This window comes from Chionomys nivalis, chromosome 24 (assembly GCF_950005125.1).
Source record: "Chionomys nivalis chromosome 24, mChiNiv1.1, whole genome shotgun sequence".
Lineage (NCBI taxonomy): Eukaryota > Metazoa > Chordata > Mammalia > Rodentia > Cricetidae > Chionomys > Chionomys nivalis.
The window spans coordinates 8059591-8081638 of record NC_080109.1 but is presented as its reverse complement, the minus strand read 5'-3'; the positions used below and the strand labels follow the sequence as shown (position 1 = coordinate 8081638).

The following is a 22048-nucleotide window of genomic DNA, read 5'->3' as shown; positions in this document are numbered from 1 at the left end:
TTGAATAGTATGAATTCTTAAAACGATACACATCTTAATGAAAAAGCTTTATGCAATTAAAAAAAATCTCAGGCTTAGTTTCACACATTCTGTTCTTTTTGGGCAATTAACATTATGTGTAGGTGAATGATTCAGGAGTGTTTGTTTACAAGTTGGAGCTTGTTGTCAACTTGACATGACAGGCGGCTTTCCTTTGTCAAAGTCCTCTTTGGAGCATCGCTGGGACAAGGAAGATCATATACACTGAGAGAACAGCTAAGAACCATGACATTGCTTCCGGTCTATCCATCTTTCAAAGAGCAAGTGATGTATTGGACAATAAATATTGCACACGTTTCTAGATTTGGCTATGGGAGTTGAAACTGAGAGTTTTAAAACAAAACATAATTAAAATGATTCTTTAAAATCCTGGATCTCCAACTCCACGAAGCTAAATAGGGAACAGTCACGTGACTTAAAAAATCTGTTTCCGAGTGATGCTGAGCATTACAAGCTTTCAAATATTCTTCCTGAGCTCAGTTATTTAATTATTTCTCCCCTTCAGACAAGTTTCTGCATCAGGGACTCCCTCCAACAGCTCTGAGAACGGAGGAGGAGCAGAACTCTGAATCAGGTGCCTGTCCGCAACCAAATGAGAAAGAGCGAAGTTTGGTCTGGAAGATCAAAAGGGTCTGATATGTTTGGCCAGGCTGGATGCTTCCTGATCCTCAGTTCTTTCCCTTACAGCCCCTGATTAGACAACCACGTCTCCCTAGCCCGCTGTGCGGTCACAGAGTCCCGGGAGCCGCGGTCCCAGCGAAGGCTGAGGCGCAGACCCTACCACAGCCTCTAGTTTCGGCTGGGCTCGCCGAGCGCAGCGTCAAGTCCAACAATGCTGATTCCAACGCTGCTTTCAAGCCTGGATCTGGTCCTCTGGATTGCCGTGGCAGAACCCATCAGAAGCCCAGTCAAGGGGCCGCCCCTCACCTCCTGGAGAGTTGATATGCAAAACAGTTACGTCAGATGTGGGGGCGGGGCACACCGGGGTTGACAGGCAGCCTGGCTCTTGCGGAGGGAGGAGGCGCGAGAATCAGCCTGGTTCAGAGACTGAGACAAACTGGACGTGAGCGGAGCTGGTGCTGTCCACAGTGTGTCGGTGCTGAACCCGGGGTGACAGCGGATCGCCTGCTCGGGCACCTGGAGGCAACGCCCACTGGAACCCTCTGTGCCTTGGTGGGACCCGCTTCACCAGCAGGACCCAATTTAACTTGACAAAGGAGTGCGACTCGGACGTGGGAGAGACTCCTATGTTTGCAACCTGGGCGCCCACTCAGGCGTGACTTTGGAGATTTCTGTAGTTTTTGCTCAAAGTATTTTGATTTTGTTTTTCAACCTAAGATGATCTTTTAGTCTTTATTTTTTCTTCTCTTCATTAATCTTTAAAACTGTGACTCATATTTCCACACCGTTTAGGAATCCTTTTGGGGGACTTTTTTCTTCTTACTTAAAATAAGGTAAGAATAGAATACTGTTATAAATGATTGCCAATGGGTGAGAAATGCAGACAGCCATGCAGAAATTTAAGAATAAGTAATGCTGATTTCTATAATTTGAGACTGCACTTTGGTCTTATTATTAAAAGGAATAATAATTAGGTACAATGTGAGATGTTCTAATAATACAGAAGACAATGATTATTAAAGTGTGAGGGAAGTTGAGAGCTGTTTGTTTTTGTGAAGTTAATGTTAAGATACATCTGTCTTTATCAATATGAGTATTTTAGATGAACACTTTTAGTGTGGCTTTGCTTACTAAGTGTTCAATATCAAGCCCCCAGATATGTGTAAGAATGCCATAAAATTCTCCAAGTTTTTTTTAAAATGAAGGTAATTTAAAAATATATTTGAATGAACTGCTATCAGGTTAACAAATAATTTCCCATGTCTCAAAAAAAATGGACTGCAAAGTACTGAGCTTGTTAACATGTTTTGGAGGGGAGACAGGAGGGATGGGAATATTTCTGCCATGCTGGCTTCATTTACATATGTTGTTGTGCTGTGGATGCAAATGAAACTAGTAAAACTCGGTCTGTAAGAATCTCACAGCCAAGGTCGTGTGAATTTCCAAGTTGGGGACTGTTTGTTCTGCTGTTGACTAGTAGATGTCATCTCTCCACACCCCCCTCAGTTCAGAGGTGAATGTAAATGAGATTTACTGATTGAATAATATAGTGTATTAGCTTACATTATAAAGTCCTGACTGCTGTGGTGATTGGATGGAGCAGGGATGCTTGGGTTTGAGAAGTCGTCTTGCTGTTTCGCCAGTTTTTAACCTCTTGCATGCTCAAAAGAGAGCATTTCTCTACTTAGATTTTCGTTTGAAGCTGTGTTCCTTTTGTCATTTGGCAGTGTGATATCACTGTGTCTTGAAAGGAGAACTCTGCATGGAAAAGCACCAAACAAGACTATTCATAGTGAGAGACTACTAAATGGTGGCAGCTACTCAGCATTCCCATAGCTCTTGCTGTGGGAACATATAGCTCATGCATGTATTATCTAGATGTGAGGTTTGTTTTAGAAACGGTATTGTGATCTTCCATTTGTGCCATTCAGTGACATGAGATGAAGGGGAAATGATGCCTGGGAAAAGGCAGAGCTTGTTTCTTTACATTTCAGAGGTAGAGATCAGGTTGCAAGTAGATGTCTTGTGTTAATTGGAATAGGTGAACTGTAATGCTTCATGCTTAACTCACTAAGGGTACGCTGTGCAGAACATCAGGGGGTAGTAAGTTAAGTCCATATCTTTGGATTGTGAAATGCCTTAGACATTGGCAGTAGAGTTACATTAGAGTTATTGGGATGAAGTTTTGGTACATATGATTGCAACTCATTCATCTGAGTAGAGATTTTTCATTTTATTTACTTCGAAGCTTGTAAGGAGGGATTGCTATCAGAAATGTATGTTGCTACAGACTCTTCTGAGAAGAAATAAATCCTCTTAAGCTGTTTCTCATTTCTCCCTTAATAATGGTTCTTTGTAGGTTTCATGTTAGTCATCTGATCTTGCGTTCAAAGGTTCATGAATAATTAAAAATTTGAGCATGTATGCGCAATATGTAATAAATAAGACACACGAGGTAGTCAAGAAGTTTTGATAAACATGACTTTTTATATAATTCTTGTTTCTTACTCTTCATCATAAAGTTTGCTTTAAAAATTAATTATAGTGATAGAGATACCCAGACTTTCAAATAATTTCAAGTAGAATGATGGCTATTTTCAAATCTATTAATCTTGAGACATTCATGCACCCCTTGATTCTACAACTGAAAAGAAAGGCCATCACACATGAACCTTACATTCATTTCAATGTTTTTGAGATATCATTAGTTTCTGTCTGCACAAAGTTTTCTGTCCTTATGCAGATGATATAAATGACAACGATATCTGGTGTTATTACAGATAAAGTTATTGTGACCACAATGAGATATTTAAATACAAGTTAATAGGTTAATGGTAATCACAGCATTCTGGGTCACTGCTAAGTTAAAGCAGTAGGACAAATTGATGCAATCCCTGATTTTATGTACATTTAGCTTTATATCTTAGTTATGAGGTAAGAAAATTAGGCTTCCATAGTGAGTCCAATACTGCAATTAGAAAATCTTATTTCAATGAAGAAAATGATACACACTATAAGATAATAAAACTGTCAGTTTTAAAGAAACGGAGAAGACAGTTAAATGTGTGAATTCATTGATTGCTCTTCCAGAAAAAGCAATCTTACAATGAAATTTAACTTATTCATGGAAATAAAAAAGCAACATTTAAAACCAAAGCACTATATATTATTATAATAATAATTTATGTCATTACAAAGGCTATGCAAATGCACTACTGCTTGCTTTAAATTGATGATCTTTGGCAAGTGTGTAAATTATTGCAGTAATTTAATTATACATCATATCACTTGTACAAGTTGCTTTCAAGATTTTAAAGCATATTGAGGTAAAAATCAATTGAAAAGGAATTGCTACATAGATTTATTTTAATTGTTTCATATAAGTATAACAAAATTCTATGAATGTTTTTTGAGATTGAACATAGGGTTATGTCCATAAGGATTATCAATGAGACTATAAAGTCTTAACTCATGTAATTAGTCTTTCATATTTGATCAAATTACTGCACTAATACTAGCACGTATAGTAGTATAAAGCTCAAAAATTTGTTGTGAACTGATAGGCCAGGAAAAGCACTCTCTATAGTTGTCATTCTTTTGACAACCAGGTGGCCAATTATCCCTTCTAAGCAATCTTTTTCACCCTCTGATTTGGGGCCACCAATGTCCTCTGGGTATAGTTTCTGTAAGGTGAGCTAGATGGTCCCTTGAGGAAATATGCCAGTTTCCCAATTTAACCAGTAAAAAACAACCAAGTAATTGATCCCTTTGTGGTTTAAATCATCTCGTATTTACCAATTACTGCTGTTATAAGGGTTGGAATAGTGTTTGATAATCTCAGGGTTCCTGTGATTCTTAACACCAGTTTTCTGAAAGAGAAAGAATTATTGTCAATGGGGGTTGTTTTAATGAGCATTACTGTTTGTGTGTGTCTGTATGTGCATGTGCGTGTGAGCACGCGCGCATGCTCATATGTGTGTGTTCACATCTTTGCAGAACTGCAGTAAACATGCCAAGATGATAATCTGAAAGATGTGAGTTCAGGACATGCAGTTTAATACAGAAGTAATGGAAATAATGGGTCTTAATAGAATGTATGCTTTTGGTTGGCAAAGTTTTCTTCCAATTTGTATCCGTTTTATTTATACTGGTTTACTTGAGGACATATGGGCTTTAGGAGGAGGATTGCTCACTTATTTGGTCTTGGATGAAAATGTTCTTCAGAGGCTCTTAGAGTAAATGGCAGTTAAATATTGAAGAAAAAAGAAAGCAGAAGGGATGTATGCACAAGGAAGAAGTAACACAGATATCTGAGGAAATGCACTTCTTATAAAGAATTTGAAAATTACTGCATGTAAAAGAAATAGAAATAAATGGGTTTCTTCATCTTCTGATAATAAGTCATGTACTCCTAAGGAAAATAGCCTGGATGTTACAAAAATATGAATTATTTTTTCTTCTTGTATATGACCATTTCTTACATATTGTTTGGGGAATAAAGCTTATCTTAACTCTGAACTTTCTTTAAAACCAATTCATTAATATTACTTCAAAGTAGCTTTTGATTTCATCCTATATGAATCAATAAGTAAAGATGCTGCTTAGTGAGTTCATTTGCATGAATACAGAGAATATTATTCTAACTTGCAACTGGCTCATAGCACAGGTAACACAGAAGACTTAGAAATACTTTGTGGCTGAGTTTTTAAAAATGTACTCATTATAATTGACAGTTCAGGCAAACGTACTTTACAGATGCATGTTTCTCACTAAGTAGCTTTAAGGTAGCAATTAAAATTTATGCACAAACCACATTCTTCAGAGACGCTAAAATGAAGACAATTTACCCATGATTTCAGAACTGGATCATTTCCAGCAATTCGACATTCAATATTGTTTTAAAAACCAGAAGACATTTTTTTAGTCTATAAAAATCCTGTAATTTCCTTATGTACATGACAGGCCCATTCCTTACATTCCCTGTGATCATGCACTCACATTTTCTGCAATCTGAAGTCTTCTGCCACAAGCCAGGATCAATTAAGGTCTGCGCTATCTCTCTGGGAAAAAAGAAGGTCAGCCCTCCATGTTTCAAAGGCACAGCCTTGGAGATGCTAATGGTAGTTTCACTTGGTGCTCCCCAACAGTCTACCTGTTGATATTTAAACCTGTAGTTTTGAAGGCAGGTTTTATTTATCATGTCTGAAAAGAACACACACACATGCACACACACACACGACACACAGCACCATCCAAATGTTTTAATAGATATATATTATTCTTTATCTTAAGTCACTTTAGTCATCATTTAACATTATGCAATATTGTGAAGGTGTTTACTACAGTCACTTTACGTATAAAACCTAGAAGCACATATCAAATATTTCCCAGATATTTTAAATAAAAACTTAGAGAATTACTTCCTGTAAGAGAAATACCATACAAGAGAGAGGTTTCCTACATCTCATCTGGTCATGAGTCATAAACTTCATGTATATAAATATTTATGCACATAGATGTATTTGTTCCTTGTGTATCATTTTTATGTACAGATATGGTGGATTTGGGGAAGATGAGTAGCTTCATCTTGAACTAAGATCTTCAAAAAAATCTAGGCTCTCCAAACCATTATACATGTCTAGTTGTTGACCACGGTCACTTGTTCATTTGGTGTGTTTGTTCCTATTCTACCTATTCCACAGTGAATGACTCTCATTATTTCCTTAAGGTATTTCTTTAGAAGGTAAATTCTATTGAAATTATTATAAACATTACTGTTGAGTAGGCACACTTTTCTGTCCATGGTCCCAAAGTTCTTGCAGAAATTTTCCTCTAGATTTAACATTATTAAGGATACTGCATTGTCTGATCTCACAGACTATTTAAGTATTAAAATTGGCAACTGCTTCCCATTTTTATCTCTAGCAGAAGAAGAAACTGCAGAAGAGAGTAATTAGTTTCTTAAGAATCCATTATTTTTTCCTATCTAGGTGACAAAATTCAAGTACAAACGCAACAGGAAGTTCGGCCCACTTAAGCAATCTGTGTTTGCAGGCTGCTAGTCATATTCAAACCTTCAGGTCAGCAAGTTGCCAAAATTTTAATAGTCTGCAAGAACAAATGAAATAATCAAGATAAACGTCCCAACCTTGAAGTACAATCCCAAAGAGGGAGGTCTTAGGTGGGTGTTACACAGTTTAGTGTCACTTTCTGTGGTTTCCTCTTTTGTTTCGAGTTCCTTAGGAGGTAAAGGGGCATAGTAAGCACTAGCTGGGTTACTATGCTTTCAGGTCAGAAGGCTCAGGTGAAGAACATACCCCTGTGGGTGTAACCCCTGCCCAGATCCCAGGTGAGCCACAGACTTGCATCACTTTCCCAAAGGCATCCTCATTACACAAGTTTATGCTTGTCTTACCAAATGGATCCCAAAGGAGGTCGTAAGAACACTTTGTAAGGTTGTTACTTTGTAAGGTTGTTTTCAGGGAGATGTGGGGAAAGCTCAAAGCAGAAAAATGATAGCACTTTTTTTTTTTTTTTTTTTTTTTTTGTCCAACACACAGTGTTTCTAGAAGTGAACCTATTAGAAAAAACCAACAGTTTTGGAAGTTTTACCCTATAGAATCTACCATTCATTTGGAATTTGAATCAATCTCATGCCTCCTCTGTTTAGTCGTATGGGAAGCTCTTTCAATTCAGAGTAAAATTATTCTTTTCAGGGATACTTTGCAAATCCATAGCTCTTACCTAGCTTTGTATTTCATTAATAAGTTTCCAGAATTTTTTTCTGGACATTTTACTTCTTAGTTCACATCAGTAGCACAAATACCACAAATTCAGCATATCATCACTACTCACATGTCCCCTCTTCCTAATTCCATAACCTATTGGTACATTACACATCTTTTCATACACTGTTCTCAAAACAAATATCTTTTGTTTTTTTAAGATTTATTTATTTATTGTGTATACCATACTCCTCCTGCATATACACTTCCATGTCAGGGGAGGGCACCAGATCTCATTGTAGATGGTTGTGAGCTACCATGTGGGTGTTGGGAATTGAACTCAGCTGGCAGTGCTCTTAACCTCTGAGCCATCTCTCCAGCTTCTTCAAAACAAATATCTTAAAGTTTCTTCCCACCTTTAATGTAGCTTTTCTTAGTTTCCATTTTGTATTCTTTGCTTTTGTCATCTTTATTCTGACTCAGTCTGACTATTCATGCAATAGGTAATACATTGATAACAATCTCATTTCCCGCAATAACAACCATGAATAGTATCAATAACAGCTAAATTATTTGATGACACTTATTATACCATATATATTGTCAGTGATCTACAGATATGGTTTCATTTCGTGTACTTAAAACCCCACGTGTAGATAGAGATCAAACATTAAAGAATTTCATTGTCTATGGAGTTCAGACTGTGGATATTTCTTCTTCCCACTGAAAGCTGCTGCATGACTGGAAGATCGTAATCAAACTCTGCTAACAAATTCTTAGACTTCTTCAAGACTTTCTGTGATTGGGGTTGGAATACAAATGGTGGGTTGCTCTGGAGTCACCGACATGTCTCTAATCTGTATGATGTCAAGCTGAAATTCTCTGTGTGTCTTTCATCCCTGTTCTTACTAATTGGCTTGGAATCTTGCAAGTGGTCAATCTGACTTTCATTAGTTTCATGTACTCACTTAAGCTGTGCAAAGAAAAACAAAATGAGTTCTTTCCTCCAAATCAGCCATGCTGTTTGAACTATTGTAGTTTTACGAATTCCGGCATTTTCACCAACCCTTTTGCACTCAAGTCATCTTCTAGCTCTAAGAATATTGTGCTCATAAGTTCTGCTCCCAGTCCTCCTGGTTCTGTTACAATGAATATATAGCTACCATCACAAAGGTACAATTTTGAGCAAGCATATATTTTTGGTTTTACTGCTTGATAAAAAGTACAAGACTCTATGGTATTTAATTTAGTCTTTTCTTGGTGTTTTGAACAGCAAGTTGGGATAAGGGATAGTTGTGTTCTCAGTTTAGACTTTTGCAATTACTCAGCCAAGGCTGAGTTCTCGTTTGAGGCCAAGTCTCCATCGATATTACCTGATCGTTTTCATGATTTATTTATTTGCAGCTCAAAACTCACAGAATCCTCTTCTAGAAGGCTGTTAGAATACTGATATGACTCATTTCCTTAGTTCAGACCTACTTCATTAGGTCAGGTTCAACTACTGTAGGGATCCTTCTGATAAAGTCAGCTAACTTGAGGTTTTGCAATGTTACAATCCCCCTCTCTTTGCCATATAACCATCAAGATGATATCAGTTCATCTTCATTTAATTGAGCTATTTAAAAGTAAATCAGGGATCCGAACTACTCAAAAAGTAAGCTGTCTTCATATAAGAGTGTGGGTCTGAAGATTCAAACTAGAACTCAGCCTAATGTATCTGACTAGACTGCTTCTTGAGTTGTGCAGTCTTCTTCACTGCTGTGATACCCAATCTTTCTCTTTTACAATCTGTTTCACAGAGAAATACTTCATTGAAAAACCAAAAATTTATCAAATCTATGATAATACTTTCTTTATTATTAAGTTATAGGCTAGCAAATTATTTGACTATAATTTTTATTTTTTATAAACATTAGTTATGTCAAAATGACATTGCACTCATATATTTAGTAATTTACTTAAAATACAAGGAATTTTTGCCTGGATAACAAGTTAACAAAGATTATCTAGCACATAAATCACTTTTAAATTTTAAGTAAATGTCTGAAGACATTTCCAATCATATTCATTAGAGTGTAACTAAATTCAGTGACCATATTACACAGCAACTACTTGCCAGGCCCTCTCTTAGGTGCAAGGACTGAGCATGAATGACAGAGCCAGAGTTCCTGTTCAAATGTCCCTTCTGAAAGACAGGAAAAAAGCAAACCAATCAACACAAAGGACACCCCCCATGTGTGTAATTGCCATGATTAAGCCGAAACAAGGAAAAGATTGCTGAAAGGAAAGATTGCAACCTCAGGAAGAAGTTATCTTAAATACAGCTCAGAAGCATTTCAAGGTATCCATTAAATAACTTCTGCCCAAAGTCAATAATATTATTACTGGTTGATTTATTGATTAATTGATTGATTTTCAGCTTGGAGAAGGAACCCTAGGTCCTGTCCATGTTAATTATTTGCCTCTCACTGATTTACACCCTTAGCACTTACGTTCTCCGAAATATATTTTTCTAAAAAATATTGATTCATTTAATTAAGTTTGACTCTAATGGAAATGGCATTAATACATTTCGGGGACCTGAGATGTTGATTATTAGGAAATCAATTTAAATTTTAAATTAATAGTAAATTAAGTTTACCCTGGAAGAATGTTGTATATGGGACAGCTCCTTGTAGAAAAGAATGTACAGTTGGAATGTCTAAACGTATGTGATACCATAAACTCTTCTAGAATGACAACATTCTGTAAAATAGTACACACTGGTAAGAGTTCTATTATTGGAAAATTGTTGAAGGCTCATGGTAAATTATTCTTTCCATTTGATGACTGGAGCCAGCAGGTTGTTCTTCAATGACAGGGTCCTGATGGGGAGATCAGGTGAGGAGAAAATAAAGAAGATAAGTTGGGGTCAAGCAGTCTAGCGTTCAACTCTTCTTATGCCAAGGAAGTTCATTAGGAAGCCTAGCAACACCTTATGTTCAATGAAATAGGTGAAAATTGGCCAAAGCCAGTAATGGAAATTTGTGAGATACATAATGTTGGACATCCCTTGGGTACATTAAAAAAGTCTATCTGTATCTATCTATGTATCTATGTATCTATTTATCAAAGCACACCTCTGGTCCTGTCAAAGGGTCCATTTATGCAGAATGTAAACGAATGTGGTAGGGGCACTGTCACATAGGCTAGTGGTTCAAATGAAGGAAGAAGGGAAAGAAGTGTGCCAGTCCATTGTGGGCCCTGCCTCTCATCTACTGGTGACATTGGTGTCAGCTGTTGTGTTCTTGAGCCCATTTCTTTCACTGAAGACTGAAACCAACATTAAAATTTCCTTCTTGGTAGTGTACATTCACCGTAGTGACTGCATGCTCCTACTAACTAAAAACACAGATAACACAGAAGGGGTGTTGTTGCTGTGAGTAAACCTGACAATATGGATTTGTTGTTGTTGTTGTTTGTTTGTTTTGATACAGGGTTTCTCTGTAGCTTTGGAGCTTGTCCTGGAACTAGCTCGCATAGACCAGGCTGGCCTTGAACTCACAGAGATCCGCCTCTGCCTCCCAATTGCTGAGATTAAAGACATGTGCCACCACTGCTTAGCTTGCAGTATGGGTCTTAAGTCTTTGGAGGTTATTTGTGGGAGAAAATTCTGAGAGTTTGAAGGTGTGCAGGCTGGAGAAACCTGATAATGCTAACTAAGCTACAGGGCTTAAGACAGTTTGAGGGAGAGCTTGGAAGACTAACCTGGCAGAAGAAATAAAGCCAGTAATGACTGCACATGGGGAAGCAGTGAGAACAAGGACTCATTGAGAGTGGAGTAAAGACTGTACACATTACTTTATTTTACATTGCGAAAAGAATGCATCTACATTTTTCTCATGTTCCTAGACTTTGTGTAGGCTGCATTTATTGTAAAAGACTAGTCAATATGGCTGAGGAAATGTCATGGCATTCAGCTTAGGTTTTTCTGGCTGTTTTTAAATTGCTCCACAGTGGAAATCAGGTGCAGATCCCAGAGAAGAAAGATTTGATGCACTTGGGATTTGGTTGGAAAAGTCTGGGTAAAGTTGGGGCAGAGGGAGGAAGGTAGCGTTTCTAAAGAAAAGGAAAGAAACCAAATAGTTTGCACTGGTACAGTAGGTAAGATGCCTTGCGAGCATCGTAAAAGTTGGCTAGACTTCTAAGGATGTGGTCTAGGATCTGAAGGAAGTCATTTGAAACTTTCTTGAAGGTGTTTTCTGGGTTCGCTACATACAAATCTGCTTGGGAGACTGTTTCTCCAGGATTCATCTGCAGTTGTTAGGTCCCTAGGGACTCAGAAGGGAAAGCCACACTCCGAAGGTGGAGACAGGACTTATAAGCTGCAAACAGCAAAACCCTGGGGGCGGAGCTTCTCAGATCCTTTGGAGCTTACATCATGATCCCATGTGTCCTGAAAGTTGAACATGGAGATACATAATTTAGTATTTTCCTGGTTGGATGTTTTGTTTTTTTCCAGTTACATCTGGTCATCTTCTTAAGTCTTCCTCTCCTCCAAGGGGTGTTTGCTCTGTACCATTGTAACATAAATATGCACAGTTTTCCTTGTCTTCAAAGCGTCTTTGGACTTCTACGTTGGAACAATATCGAACTCTTGAAACTCTAGGAACGTATCTTCATAAGTCCCTAGAATACTGTATTTATTTTGCAACATGAAATAACCATTATTAGCTTTTGTCAAGAGTGATGGGGGCAAGGACAAAATTTTAAAATGTAAATTTCATTGAAATTTCTAGGAAAACTACCCACAGGCTCAGGTGTTGATCACTGTTTCCTCTTTGGTAGTGTTATTTTGAAGTGGCTGCAAATGTTTCAAGGAGGAACTAAGCTAGAGGTGGTCAGTCACTGGGGCTGTTCTCTATCAGTTGTGTATGCGCTCTGTTGCTCCTCTCTGACTCAGTGAAGGGACCAGCTCAGTAGTCTGCTGCCAACACCCGTGACACCGTGGTCATGTTCTGAACGTCTTCTAAATGACTGTGAACCAGGAATAAACAGAACAAAGCTTTGTAAACTGCAACTAAAACATTGAGCCCAAATAAGTTCTTCTTTCCATGCCTGACATTTCTCAAGTTATCTGTCCCTGTTATGGTGACATTCTGTGACTTTACGTGAATATCTGAAGATAAATGTGTGTTTTTCCTAAATTACATAGTACACTTGCTCAGAATTTTATATTTCAATAGGAAGGTTATATAGCCTAAAAACTTTGATCCTTCAGACCCAGTGTTCATTTCAAATGATCTATCTAGTATTCCAGATAGTCTGACATTATAAGGGAGACAGAGATGCCTAGAATATTTGGGGTTTGCGCACATGTTTGAGAACTAGGGTGTATGTAAAGGTTACTATGCAATTCTGTTCCTGGAGGATATCGTACTATGCAACCATGTAAAGGCAAACAAAAGGAAATAATGTTAAATTAAAAAACCCAAGAGTTTACAAAATTAATGTCTTGGTTAAATGTACATTTATTTTCTCTTCCTTGGCAAGAAACCAAAAGTTAGTTTTTGCCTTTGCAAGAAACTAAACTTGAAAGAACTCCCCAAAATTGTGCCAAAGTTTTGCCTGAATTATTTCCTTTGTTAAGAGTTCCCATAATGCTATAATTTCTTGAGCTTAAAACTGTTAATAAAAAAAAGAAAACAAGTTTTGGAAACTTTTTTTTCTTTCTTTAAGTATATGCCTTTACATTTCACAAAAACAGTTGGAAATAAACACTTTCTGAAACCATTCATTTTCTTTTGACAAGTGCCCTGTTTCTTTGTTTCCTGAGGCTGGAAGAAGGTGAAAGGCTTTGTCCCTACATGAATAGCTCGACGTAGCTGATGAAATCTGAGGACAACTGTGTGCCAGCTGTGAGAACTGCTCTCCGGGCTAGCACTCCCCTGGCCATCCCTTTAATTATATATGTTTTGCCCAACATCCCGTTTAACTGCCGCCTCTGAATCAGTGGAGAGAGCTGAGGAAGGCAATAAGGGTATTTTGTTATGAGCTTTATGGTACCACTGTGTTTTTCTTCAAAAATAGTCTTCAGGTATAAGAAAAAAGGCGCTTTCAAATGCAAAACAACCCTTCTGGATTTAGGAGATCCACCACCACTTAAACATCTGTGGAGCTGCAGCGTTTCTCTGGGAATGGCTGGATCCTGCTGTCCTGTGTACATGGGCTTCATGTATTTAAATTATGACAAGCCCACCGTGGTCCAGCAGCTGGTTACTGTCTCCATATATAGCTCTTCCCACTGGGTCATTGTTTAAAAAATGTCTAAGAAATCTTGAAGGAACATCAACAGATAAATTAAATTCTGTACTTGCCAGAGGAATATGGCAAGGGCTCAGTTCTCAAATTTTGTTGCTTAGTTCAAATAGACTGCATATATGAAATATTGGTCTAAATAAAATACATTATCCTGAAGTAATTCTAACTATCAAATATTGTTTGAGGACAAAATACCAACGTGTTCACCAAAAGTAACGATGTTTGTTATTTGTTTAAGTCTCCTTTTTGAAAATCTTCTCCAAGTTTTTCTAATGCATATATGTGTGCCTTAGATCCATGTGAGAGTATGATCTATACTTAGGGCATGAGCAGGGTGATTATTACTTGTCTCAACTTTTTTTAGTTAATTAAATTTTAAAGTACATATTTTATTTTTTGATATTGTAATGTAAATATATCAATTTCTCCCTCCTTCCCCCCCCAAACGCTTCTATGTACTCACTTGCCTGCTTTCCTTCAAATTCATGGCCTCTTTTTCTTTTTTTTTTTTCTTTTTGGTTTTTCGAGACAGGGTTTCTCTGTAGCTTTGGTGCCCGTCCCGAAACTAGCTCTTGTAGACCAGGCTGGCCTCGAACTCCCAGAGATCCGCCTGCCTCTGCCTCCCGAGTGCTGGGATTAAAGGCGTGCGCCACCACCGCCCAGCCCCTCTTTTTCTTTAATCATTGTTAAGTGTGTTTGTGTGTGTGTGTGGTTTCTAAATATGTAAATACAGCTAGCTAGGTCTGTAGAGTGTTTCTTGTATGTACATAGTTTCACGGCTGATCATTCAGTATTGGATAACCAATTAGTATGCCTTTCCTTCTTTGGCAAAAAGTTCTTCCTCTCTCCAAATTCCTCAAGTGCCTGTACTTGTCTAAGGTTGAGGTCCGCTGGGCTCCCCGCTTCCGCATTAGCATGTCTGTTGGTGTCGTCCTCATTTAGGTCATATTTAGGCAGCCACATCCTCACTCTTCCTCGCTTCTCTTGGCAACAGAGTGACTTCTACAAAACCCACAAATGTGGGTTGTGGAGCCCATCCCTAACTCAGACATTTACAGTGCAACTCCTGCCATATAAGCCTAAGGGATCCTCGCTGATGAGGGTAAAATGTGAGAGCCAGATGCCCAGGCAGTTTGCTGGGAGATTGTGTCTCCCAGAAGAATCAAAGAAGCCATGCCTTTATTTCTTCTCTTTAAGTAAACATTTGTTTATATTTATCTGTGTATTGGTTGTGAACATGTGTGTGCCTGGTGCCTGTGGAAGTCAGTAGAGTGTAATAAACCTAGTTTCTGAAAGGGCCGGAACCTGGGTTCTCTGCAGTAGCAGGAAGCTCTTCACCACCGAGCCACCTCTCCAGTTCCCACACCTCTATACCTTCAACACACTTCATTCTTTGAATTGGAAAACTGTGAACTTCTTTTAATGAAACATATTATTAAAGTATTGTGAGCCCCATTCAGTCTATGGTACTGTATTGTGCAAGTCTTATTACTAAATAAATAAAATATTGGAACTTCTATTTTTGGTATACTGAAATATTTTATCTTAATGACAGCAATTAAAGACAACATGACATTTAAATTACCTTAAATATCAATATCAGAAGATAGCGTATTTAAAAATTTAAAACTTCATCTTGTTCATATAAGCATGCATGTGTATATATGTACTATATAACGTAGATGATACAAATGTGAAGGAAAATTGGCTAAACCAATATAGAATTCAACTCTCACAATTTCTAGTTATTATATAACCTGCTAATGAGATAACTGTTCATTTCACTTCATGTGGGATTAGTGTTATTAATGTATGGATCTCACTTTAAGTTCTTCACACTTTCATATCGATGAGTAATGAGACACATTCAACCATTTCATTTGGGGGGAGATCTTTTCATAATTCCTTTTTTTTTTTTTTTCCCCGAGACAGGGTTTCTCTGTACATCAGCCCTGTCTGTCCTGGAAATTCACTCTATAGACAAGTCTGACCTTGAACTCAGAGACCCTCTGTCTCTGCCTCCCAAGTGCTGGGACTAATCCCATGTGCCACCACACCCTGGCTCGCAATTACTTTTATGTGGGAGCTTTATACAGGGATGTATGACGAATGCTGCATTGTACAAATGAGAGGTTTTACTTCTGACTTTATGTTACTTTTCCTCAAACAAGCTCAGGCAAAGTAACCTTAAAGGTTGTTTTGTTTGTTTATTGGCTTGTTCCATGTCCATATTTTTTTTTAGGTGTCCTACAAATGTAGTATTTTCCCCTCAGTTTATACTATGTAATCATTACAGCACTTCAAATTCATTTCAGATGAAATAAGTTGCATTCTTTTCTAAAATGGTTTGACAGATCATTTCTTTGTGAAATGCAAGTTAATAAGGCCTGACTCAGGTAGAGTCATAAATCACTCAGACTTGGAGAAGTTTCATATGGTGTTATTGTGAGTGAGGCTGTAAAACACGTTTACATGTTAAAATGAACACAAATATAGTTTGTGGAATTGCCAACCGTATAAATGATCATTCCATTTGTCAATAGGCACTAACTTAACCATCCTTAGCCTGCAACGTGTAATATTCTAGTTTTATAATGTGTTATAATGTACAAATGGCCTACAAAACAATTCAATTCATTGGAATTTGCATACCTATTATGAAGATAAATGTTTTAATATAGTTGTGTATTGATATATGAAACCTTGAGAATACACCAGAATCCTGGAATTGTGTGTATTTGGTCTATGGTGACTGAACTTGAAAGCCGGGCATAGAAGAACTTAAGTGCAATAATAATAATCACACTAAAATGTAAAATGTAAATCTTATTTATTTATTTTTAAATGTTTTCTGGAATTGTACTGAGGTACTATATGAGTATTTATCTGTTTTAGTTGCCAAGTTTCTTTAAAAATTGCTCAGAAATTTGCTAGATTCAAGGTAACTCATAAGACTTCATCTCAGATAACAAAATTATCTGAGACCAGATAAACCTACCAGAAACATGCCTTTCATTAGCTTAAGTAATCTATATACATCAAACATTAATTTTATAGGTATAGATCAATGAGAAATAGTTGGAGGAAGACAGCAATACAGTTGAAATATCTTATTAAACTCTACAGAAGGCCTATTCCAAGATAGGATAAAGAGATAACTTGAACTTAGATGGTAATAAAAATGTGATTCTAATTTGAATCTATCACTGTGTCTCCTATTTTCTTATGCATTGGTACAAATGTATAATTCTGCTCTGCCAAGAAATATTGCAGCCTTTATTATTGAACATGCTAAGAAAAATCAATCATTAGCTTAAAAAATCTGAAAATAAAAAAATACTTAAGAAATCAATCAGTGAAATAGATCACAATAATACCTACATACATCCTCAGCTCTTCTTGCCTCTGGGTTGATTCATCACTCCACAGACATTCACTAGCTTTTCTTCTTCTTTACTTTCAAAATAGAACTTTTCATGCAAAATATTCTGATTCTGGGTTTTCTTTCCCTGCTCCTCTCAGATCCTCCCCACCTCTCCAGACACCTAAAGCAACATTTATTCTTGCTTGCTTTCATTAGAAACAATCTCCTTGGGTAGCAGCAGTTTTCAGAAGCATTGGTATCAAGTTATTTTTCTGTTCTTTCCAATTGCTTTTCTTTTTATTGTAAGAAACATGCATGTTTAAAGAGGAAAGAAAAGCAATTCTTTGCTTTTTGAAAGGAGGTAAATAAATGCCCAGAAAATCATGAAAATATCAAGTTTATATAACTGAATTTCAAATTTCAGAATGTTAGTTCAAAGCCTGTAACCAAACTGTCGTTTCCTACACATTACTGAATATGATGGTGAAGCTTTTTGGCTAGTTCTAGTTTCATTGCTCAAATGTATCAGAATTTCCCAAAGAAACAGAACATTAGTTTGTTTTAGAGGCATTTTATTTAGATAATGAAAAAGTATTAGATGTTTAGTAGCAGTCAGTGTACAATGAAAGAGACCAAAGCAGTTACTTTATCATGTATTTCTTTTTCTTCACAACTAAGAGAAAGTAGACATTCTGCTTTCAGGGAAAAGTCACAAAAATACATCAATATATTTTTCTTTTCCATAACATACATAGATAATAGAAACGTAAATGTAAAATGTAAATTGTATGCTGACTTGTTCATCGATGACACTGGGGTGATCCTAACTTGCAATATTTAAGTTGTATTAGGCTTTTTTTGGATCATGTCCTTTAAGTTTGGCTCACTCAGAAAGTCAGTCATCAGCTTTCTAATAAATTGCATCAGTTGACTATATTTGTTGTTTATTTGCTTTTTACTCTATGAAAAGATTAGATTAGTAATTCCATAATGCAGATGAGCAGCATCTGTTAGTTTGCTTTCTTGTAATTTGTCTTTTGAATGACCTTTAATACTTTACTTAGGAAAAGAAAAAAAGTTGCTTTGATAGGTTTGTGACAGCTGACCGGAAAAAGGCACTATATGCGGTACTGGCCTGGGTACTGGCCTGGGAGAGCCGGGGGAGGGGGGAAGCATGTCACAGGCAGAGTCCACTGATGTGCCTAGGGAAGTACTGCTCCTATGCCCATGTTTAATATGAGTGGTCCCCTGCTCTGTACCAGCATTGCCAATGTATCAAGAATTAAACTGAGAATTTGACCCTAAATAAAATTTACATGCATCTTTTGTAATGGAAAAAAGAAAACAATCACCTAAAAAAAAATAAATGAAAAACAAACAAGCTAACACGAATAGGACCAAACAAACAAATGCGCAGACACACACTGAGCCTAAGAAAAAACATAGAAAATACAGATAGAGACTTACACAATGACATGAACAGAATCCCTGAAAACCACATGATCTGTAAACATGTTAATAAACAAAATGATTATAGGATAAGAAAGGAAGAAAAAAATGCCAGAGTATTATGAGGAAAAAAATCCCCAAATATCCAAGTTCTTTTCTGCTGGCCATCTACTGCTGGGCATGATGCCTGGCATTAAGGAGTGATTTGTATATCCAGTGAGACTCCTTTCGAAACAATAACAACAACAATAATTAATTTTTCATTTGGGAGTAGTTGTCAATTAGAGACAGCTTCTGACCTAGGGATGTGGCCTTATGTCCACTTCTGCTCTCAGTCCCTCAGAGCTGAGCTCCATCAGGCCAGACATGAATCGGCCCTGTGCATCGTGCTGCAATCTCTGTGAGTTCATATGTTAGTTGATACTTGTGTGCTCAGAAAGTTTTGTGTCTTTGGTGTTCTCCATCACCTCTTGCTCTTACAGTCTTTCCTCCCCCTCTTCCTTAGTGGTCTCTGAGCTCTGAAGGGAATGAGTTGGTAGAGAAATACCGCTAAGAAACAAATCACTCAAGGTCTTTACCTCTCGGCACATTGTCCAGCTGTGATTTCCAGCGTTTTTACCTATGAGCTGCAGGAGGAGGATGAGTGAGGAAGACTCTAATTTCTGCATATAGTAGAATGTCATTAAGAGTCATTTTTATTGCTACATTTCTTTTTTTTTTTTACTTATTTATTTATTTTTATTCTTTTTTAATTAAAATTTCCACCTGCTCCCCATATCCCATTTCCCTCCCCTCCTCCCAAATATTGCCCTCCCCCCACTTCCCTCCCCCTATCCCCACTCCTCTTCTCCTCCCCCCACACCATTCCCCCTCCCTCTCAATACTGAAGAGCAGTCCAAATTCCCTGCCCTGCGGGAAGACCAAGGTCCTTCTATCTACGTCCAGAAAGGTGAGCGTCCAAACAGGCTAAGCTCCCACAAAGCCAGTTCATGTATTAGGATCGAAACCTAGTGCCATTGTCCTTGGCTTCTCATCAGTCTTCATTGACCGCCATGCTCAGAGAGTCCGGAATCAACCCATGCTTATTCAGTCCCAGACCAGCTGGCCTTGGTGGGCTCCCAATAAATCAGTTCCACTGTCACAGTGGGTGGGTGCATCCCTCGTGGTCCTGATTTTTTGCTCATGTTCTCCCTCCTTCTGCTCCTCATTTGGACCTTAAGAGCTCAGACCGTTGCTCCAAATTGAGACTCTGTCTCTACCTCGATCCATCGCCAGATGAAGGTTCTAAGGTGATATGCAAGATATTCATCAGTATATATCAAAATAGCAGCATTTGATTTTCCTCTAAGTCCCTGGGCTATCTTGTCTCAGGTTCTTGGCCCCTTGAGTAGTGTTGGGATTGGATTCTATTTTATGCAGTGGGTTTTAAAACCTTTCAACTCTTGATTGGTTAGTTGTATAAGCTTTGTGCCTCTCATGCACTAGCGCACCTTGTAGGCACGTCACTACAGGAGATCAAAGAATTAGTAGCTGGGTTGGTATTTGCCTTTTTCCTGTAATAGTATGCAGAGTACCTTGCAGTACCATCAACATTAGTCAGAAGGAAGATATCAGTTCGACTTCTCTATGTTCAGGGTGTTGTGTGGGTGGTTGATGTGGGATTCCCATATGCATGCTGCGAATATCATTGGTTAATAAAGAAACTCACTTGGCCTGATAGGGTAGAACAGAGCTAGGTGGAGAAAACTAAACTCAATGCTGGAAAAAGGAGGCAGAGTCAGGGAGAAGCCATGTAGCCCTGCTAGAAACAGATGCCAGAACTTTACCCCGTAAGCCACAGCCTCGTGGTGATACACAGTTAACTAGAAATGGGTTAAATTAAGATATAAGAGTTAGCCAGAAATATGCTTAAGCTATTGGCCAAACAGTATTGCAAATAATATGGTTTCTGTGTAATTATTTTGGGAGTCTGGGTGGCCAGGAAATGAACAAGCAGCCTCCTACAACAGGTGATGGGTGATGTCTTCAGAAAAAGGCCCTCACTATCCCTTTTTGGAGAGCAACCAATAGCCTTTGTAGGACCTGGATTCCCAAGAGGGCCATTTGTCCAATAACTTGATTAGATATAACCCATTCATGGAACACAAGGCTTCATTTGGTAATGAGAGCTATCCTGCTGATGTTCCATCTTCGCTAATACTTACCAATTCCATTTATATCACATTCATATTTGTATATATTTTTGAAAGATTCTAATCCATTAGATTTCCACACAAGTCCTCAAACGGTCCTTGGATTTAGCTGTCCCTCTCTGTGTTCTCTTACTAACAATCTTTATCCATCCCCCTCCTTATGATTCTCCCGTTCCAGTTTTCACTTCTACACATAACATTCCATTATTTTTCCTTCTTAAGGTGATCCAAACCTGCATTGTTGTCCCTAATGGTATATTGTTCTGTGACTATATGGTTCGTAGCTTGCTTATCAAAGATTTAAGGGCTGACATTCATATATAAGTGAATATATACATTTGTAGTTTTTTGGTATGGTTACTTTATTCGAGATGAATTTTTACTATCACCATTCATTGTCTTGTGAGTCTCACAATCATTTTTAATAGTTGAATAAATTTTCACTCTTAAATGTATGCAATTTCTTTATCCATTCACCTGTTAATGGATATTTATGTCTAATTTCTGGCTATTACGAATAAAGGAGCTATGAACACAGTTGAGCAGCTTCCTCTGAGTCCAGTCCTGTTTGCATGCTCAGGAGTGGTATAGGTAGATCTTGAGGTAGATCTATCCCCAGATGCGTGAGGGAGGGAACCACAAATTTCTATAGTAGCTCTACAAATTTACATTCTCACAAGCAGTGGATGAGACATACCCTTTCCACATATGCTTGCCAGCATAAGCTATATTTGTTGTATTGAGATTGGCCATTCTGATGGGAGTACTATGACATCTCAAAGTAGTTTTGATTTGCATTTATTTGATAATTAAGTCTGTTTAACATTTCTTCTCATGATTCTCAGTCATTTGTATATTTTACTTTGAGAATACTCTATTTAGGTCTGATTGCATTTTTAAAATTTGGTTATTTGGTTTATCATGTTGAGTTTTTGATTTTCTTATATATTTTGGGTATCAGTTCAAATGTGTAGTTGGTAAAATTCTTCTCTCATTCTGTATCCTTTCCAAATTATGGTGTTATTTTCCATACAAGAGTTTTTCTATTTAATGTGTTTCTACTTATTAATCTTAGTTGATCTTAGATGAATTATCTCTGTTCTGTTCAAAAAATCTATTCCTGTGTCAATGAGTTCAAGTCTTTTTCTCACTTTTCTTCTAGGTGAATCTGGCTTTATGTTGAGGTCTTTAGCCCTAGTTTTGTGTTGGGTGATAAGGGTGAATCTTTGTGCATTCTTTTACATAAAGCCTTCAAGTTTGAAAAGCACAGTTAGTTGATGAGGCTGTCTTTTATCCACTGCATATTTCTAGCTTCTTTGAAAAAAAAAAAAAAAAACCAAGTGTCAACATATCTGTGG

The 22048-nt window shown here is 37.5% G+C and overlaps 1 protein-coding gene across 2 annotated transcripts in view; it reads left to right on the top strand.

The window, feature by feature from the left end:
* Positions 1-1059: 1059 nt before the first annotated feature.
* The window catches only part of Fstl5 (follistatin like 5), a 402285-nt gene continuing 381296 nt past the window's right edge, over positions 1060-22048 (top strand). For both annotated transcript variants that reach the window (XM_057756992.1, XM_057756991.1), the window contains exon 1: positions 1060-1493. The gene's annotated coding sequence lies outside the window, so the exon portion shown is untranslated. The remainder of the gene's footprint in view (positions 1494-22048) is intronic.